The sequence below is a fragment of the Apium graveolens genome, chromosome 10 (genome assembly GCF_009905375.1).
Source record: "Apium graveolens cultivar Ventura chromosome 10, ASM990537v1, whole genome shotgun sequence".
Lineage (NCBI taxonomy): Eukaryota > Viridiplantae > Streptophyta > Magnoliopsida > Apiales > Apiaceae > Apium > Apium graveolens.
In genome coordinates this window covers 50,959,924-50,965,501 of record NC_133656.1, presented here as the reverse complement: position 1 = coordinate 50,965,501, position 5,578 = coordinate 50,959,924, and the positions used below count along the sequence as shown (strand labels likewise).

General features: G+C 40.4%; 1 non-coding gene across 1 annotated transcript; it reads right to left on the bottom strand.

The window, feature by feature from the left end:
- Positions 1-1,115: 1,115 nt before the first annotated feature.
- Positions 1,116-1,222, bottom strand: LOC141694809 (small nucleolar RNA R71). Its single transcript, XR_012564091.1, has one exon. It is a non-coding gene; the product is annotated as a small nucleolar RNA R71 (small nucleolar RNA).
- Positions 1,223-5,578: the final 4,356 nt, after the last annotated feature.

Sequence of the window (5,578 nt, the reverse complement as noted above, 5' to 3'; positions counted from 1 at the left end):
TAGAAATATAGGGTGTCTATATAATTGGTGTCTATTCAGCTTTTATCTCTTCTATGGATGTCTGGTAGTAGGGTATTCGTGCAACAAAAGTTGGCATTTACTAGTTTCGTGTTATCTGATTAGTGGCATCACCATTGCCTGCTAAGGTTAAAGAACAAAAAGGCTATTAAATGAAGTAGTAACGAAGTAAGAATCCCATGTTTGTGTCATATAGTTAATCAATCCTTTTCAAATCTCTTAGTTAATGTTCTTTAGTATAATCTCTTAGATAATCTTAGTTATAAACAATCTTAATTTGTTAATCATCTTAGCATTGAATAATAACCATAATATTGTTGCATAGTACATTGATTAAAATTAACCTAAACTGGTCTCTGTGGGAATGAACTATAAATAATTATATATTACTTGCGATCACATATACTTGCGTGAATATTAGCGCGTGTTTTCATCTTAACAAGTTTTTGGCGCCGCTGCCGGGGACTTGGTGTTAATTTTTAGTTTATGTGTTTGTCATCAGTGTTCGTTAAAGTTCATTAACTCAGACATTGTTACTTACTTATTTCCTTGTCATGTTTCAGGTACTCTAGCGAGCGTGTATGCATACGCGTTCTCGGTCTCGTAAGAGAATAATGGATCAAGCTGAGGAAGAAGTTGTAATAGCTAAGAAAGTTGTCGAGGAAGTTCTTGTTGAGGAGAAAGTTGAAGAAGAGGCTCTTTTTGCAATGGGAGAACCAGAAGTGAATCCGAAGGCTTTGATGGATTACTCTCAACCGAAGATTAATGATATTCATTCTAGCATTCTTCGACCAGCCATCTCGGCTTATACCTTTGAGATCAAGTCAAGCACGATTCAGATGATACAGAACTCAGTTCAGTTTAGGGGTTCTACGACAGAAGACCCCAACATGCACATCAGAGATTTCATCGAGATATGTGACACTTTTAAGTTCAATGGAGTTTTTAAAGATGCTATTAAGTTGAGTCTTTGCCCATTCTCTCTGCGGGATAAAGCTAAGTGCTAGTTACATTCTCTACCACCAGGGTCTATCACCAAATGGGAGGATCTTGCTCAAAAGTTCTTATCTAAATTCTTTCCTATGGCGAAGACTGCGACAATCAGAAACGCACTTACTCAATTTGCTCAGCAATCTGGAGAATCTTTATGTGAGACTTGGGATCGCTATAAAGAGATGCTTAGGAAGTGCCCTCATCACGGGATGCCTGACTGGATGATCATTAACTACTTTTATAATGGTTTGGGTGCTACTTCTAGACCTATGCTTGATGCAACATCAGGAGGAGCCTTGTGGGCTAAAAGCTATGATAAAGCTTATGAATTGATTGAACTGATGGCTGTTAATGAATACCAAAATCCCTCTTAGAGACTAAATGAAGGTAAGGTAGCAGGAATTCTGGACTTAGATGCAGCTACTGCTATAGCTGATCAGTTTAAGGCTTTGACGATGAAGGTGGATTCTTTGGCTAATTATGGAGTTAATCAGATTACTAGTTTCTGTGAGCTTTGTGTTGGTGCATATGAGATGGAGCAGTGCGCTATTTCTAGTGAATTAGCTCAGTTCGTGAGCAACTTTCAGAGGTTGCAGCATCCTGTGCCAGCCACATATCATCCCAACAACCGCAATCATCCTAACTTCAGTTGGAGCAATTCTCAAAATATGGTGCAGCAGCCTTATCAGCAGTATTCAGCAAAGTAGTACAACCCTCCTGGTTTTCAGCAACCGCAATACGCACCAAGGCAACAACTCCAGCTACAGCAGTCTAATGAAAAATTTGAATTGGAGGAGTTGAGGCTCTTGTGCAAGAGCCAAGCTATTTCTATCAAGATCTTGAAAAATCAAATTGGACAAATTTACAATGCCTTGCTAAATCATCAACCTGGTACACTCTCTAGTGACACTGAAGTGCCTGGAAAGAGGGAAGCTAAGGAGCAGGTAAAGGCAATTACATTGAGGTCTGGTAAGGTTGCGAATCCCGTACACTCTCAAGTTTTGGAAGAAGCTGTGGCTGAAGAAGAAGTGCAGAAGGAAGCTGAAGTGGAACCAAGGAAGACTACTTTTGAACACACTCCTTCTGAGGGTAATACATGGGAGAAACAGATCTATCCTCCACCTCATTTTCCTAAGAGGCTGCAGAAGAAAAAGTGGGATAAATAGTTTGAGAAGTTTCTACAGGTGTTCAAGAAACTTCATATCAACATACCTTTTGATGAAGCTCTTGAACAGATGCCCGGTTATGCGAAGTTTATGAAAGTTATTCTTTCTCAGAAAGTGAAGCTTGATGACTTAAAGATCGTTGCTCTCACGGAGGGATGTAGTGATGTGCTGCAACAGAAGTTGCCTCCGAAGCTTAAAGATCCTGGAAGCTTCACTACACCATTGGAAAAGTGTCATTTGACAAATGCTTATGTGACTTGGGAGCTAGCATCAATCTGATGCCCTTGTCAATCTTCAAGAAGTTGGACTTACCTGATCCAAAGCCTACTTATATGACATTGAAGTTGGCTGATCATTCTATTACATACCCACGAGGCATTGTGGAGGATGTTTTAGTCAAGGTTGATAAACTCATATTTCCTGCTGATTTTGTAATTCTTAATTTCGAGGAGGATAAGAAGATTTTCATAATCTTGGGAAGACCATTCTTGGCTACTGGCCGAACCTTGATTAATGTGTAGAATGGTGAGCTTACTATACGAGTGCTGGATAAGGATGTGACGTTCAATATTTTCAACGCCATGAAATTCCCTACTGATAACGAGGATTGCTTAAAAGTGGAGTTGGTCGATTCTATGGTTACTGCAGAGCTGGAACAAATGCTAAGGTCTGATGCCTTTGAGAAGGCCTTGTTGGGGAATTCAGATAGTGAAGATGATGAAGGTGATGAACAGTTGCAGTATCTGAATGCTTCTCCCTAGAAGCGAAGGCTGGATTTAACTTTTGAATTTCTTGGAATGGAGGAGCTGAACAAATCTCCAAAGCGCCTCAAGCCATCTATTAAGGACGCCCCGATACTTGAGCTTAAACCATTGCCTGAACACTTAAGGTATGTTTTTTTAGGTGATGCATCTACTTTACCTGTGATTATTACATCTGACCTTTCAGGTACTGATGAGGAAAAACTCTTAAGAATTCTGAGAGAGTTCAAATCGGCAATTGGATGAACTATAGCAGATATTAAGAGAATCAGCCCTTCTTATTGCATGCATAAAATTCTACTAGAGGAAGGTAACAAGCCTACTGTTGACCAACATAGAAGGCTTAATCCAATCATGAAAGAAGTTGTGAAAAAGGATATTCTCAAATGGATGAATGCAACCATCATCTATCCTATTTCTGACAGTTCTTGGGTGAGTCCAGTTAAGTATATGCCGAAGAAATGAGGTATCACAGTTGTAGCTAATGAGAAGAACGAGCTCATTCCTACTCGAACAGTCATGGGGTGGAGAGTTTGCATGGACTACAGGAAGCTGAACAAGGCCACGAGAAAAGATCACTTCCCTCTGCCTTTTATTGATCAGATGCTTGACAGATTGACTGGGCACGAGTACTACTATCTTCTAGATGGCTATTCGAGCTATAATCAGATTTGCATTGCTCTAGAAGATCAGGAAAAGACTACTTTCACTTGTCTATTTGGTACTTTCGCCTTCAGAAGAGTTTCTTTTGGTTTGTGTGGAGCACCTGCCACATTTCAGAGATACATGATGGTTATCTTCTCTGACATGATTGGTCAGAATGTGGAGGTGTTTATGGATAATTTCTCTGTGTTTGGTGATCTTTTGATGAGTGGTTGCAGAATCTTGGCGCAGTTCTTAAAAGGTGTGTTGAGACCAATCTGGTTCTCAACTGGGAGAAATGTCACTTTATGGTGCGACAGTGCATTATTCTTGGGCACAAGGTCTCTAGTAAGGGTCTCGAGGTGGATAAAGCCAAGGTGGAGGTCATTGAAAACCTTCCCCCACCAATTTCTGTTAAGGGACTTCGCATCTTTCTTGGTCATGCTGGTTTCTATAGGCGGTTCATCAAGGACTTCTCTAAAATATCTAAACCCTTGTGCAATCTTCTAGAGAATGATGTCCCGTTCAAGTTTGATGATGAGTGCCTAGCTCCTTTTGAGTTCTTGAAGAAGAGTTTGATCACGACACCTGTCATAACTGTACCTGATTGGAATGAACCTTTTGAGATGATGTGCGATGCAAGTGACTATGCATTTCGAGCAGTTTTTAGGCAGAGAAAGAACAACATATTTCATGTGGTCAATTATGCTAGTAAGACCCTCAATGGTGCTTAACTGAATTATACTACTACTGAGAAAGAACTTTTGGCCATTGTTTACGATTTTGAGAAGTTTCGATCTTATTTGCTTGGGACGAAGCTGACAGTTTTCACAGATCACGCTGCGATTCGGTATCATGTCTCGAAGAAGGACTCGAAACCTCGATTGATTAGATAGGTTCTTTTGCTTCAGGAATTTGAATTAGAGATCAAGGACAGAAATGGTACTGAGAATCAAGTCGCTGATCATCTCTCTCGTTTGAAAGATCCAAGTGTAACTTCACAGGATAAGACATTGATAAATGATTCTTTTCCCGTTGAGCAAATGTTTGGAGTGCAAGAGGAAGAACCATGGTTTGTAGACATTGTGAACTACCTTGAGTAATATCGTGCCTCCAGACTTGTCTTATGCTCAAAGGAAGAAGTTTCTTCATGAGGTAAAGTGGTACATGTGGGATGAGCCAGATTTGTCTAGGAAAGGAGCTGACCAAATCATCAGGAGATATATTTTGTACAACGAAATGGGGGGGGATCTTGCGAGACTGTCATTCGACTGTTTATGGAGGCCACTATGGTGGAGAGAAGACAGCAGCTCGTGTCCTTCAAGCGGGATTCTTCTGGCCTACATTGTTTAAGGATGCGCATCCCTCTGTTTTGAAGTGTGATTAATGCCAGCGTGTGGGTAATATGTCCAAGAGGGATGAGATGCCTCTTAATATGCTTCTCAAGGTTGAAGTCTTTGATGTTTGGGGAATCGACTTCATGGGGCTGTTTGTCTCATCTTGCAATAATCAGTATATCTTGTTGCCAGTTGATTATGTCTCGAAATGGGCTGAAGTTAAGGCTTTTCCGACAAATAATACAAAGGTAGTGCTTAATTTTCTTCATAAGCAGATATTCATACGATTTGTGACTCCAAGAGTCATAATCAGTGACAAGGGATCGCATTTCTGCAATCGTGAGTTCATTGCTATGATGCAAAGGTATAATGTGAATCATCGCATTGCTACAGCCTACCATCCTCAGACTAATGGTCAAGCTGAGGTATCTAACAGAGAGATCAAGCGTATTCTAGAGAAATTTGTGTAACTAGCAAGGAAGGATTGGTCTTTGAAGTTTGATGAAGCCGTTTGGGTGTATATAACAGCATACAAGACTCCACTAGGCATGTCGTCGTTTCAGTTGGTTTATGGTAAGGGGTGTCAGTTGCCTGTGGAGCTTGAACATAAAGCGTATTGGGCTTTGAAGAAGTTAAACCTTGATTTGGATGCAGCTGGAAA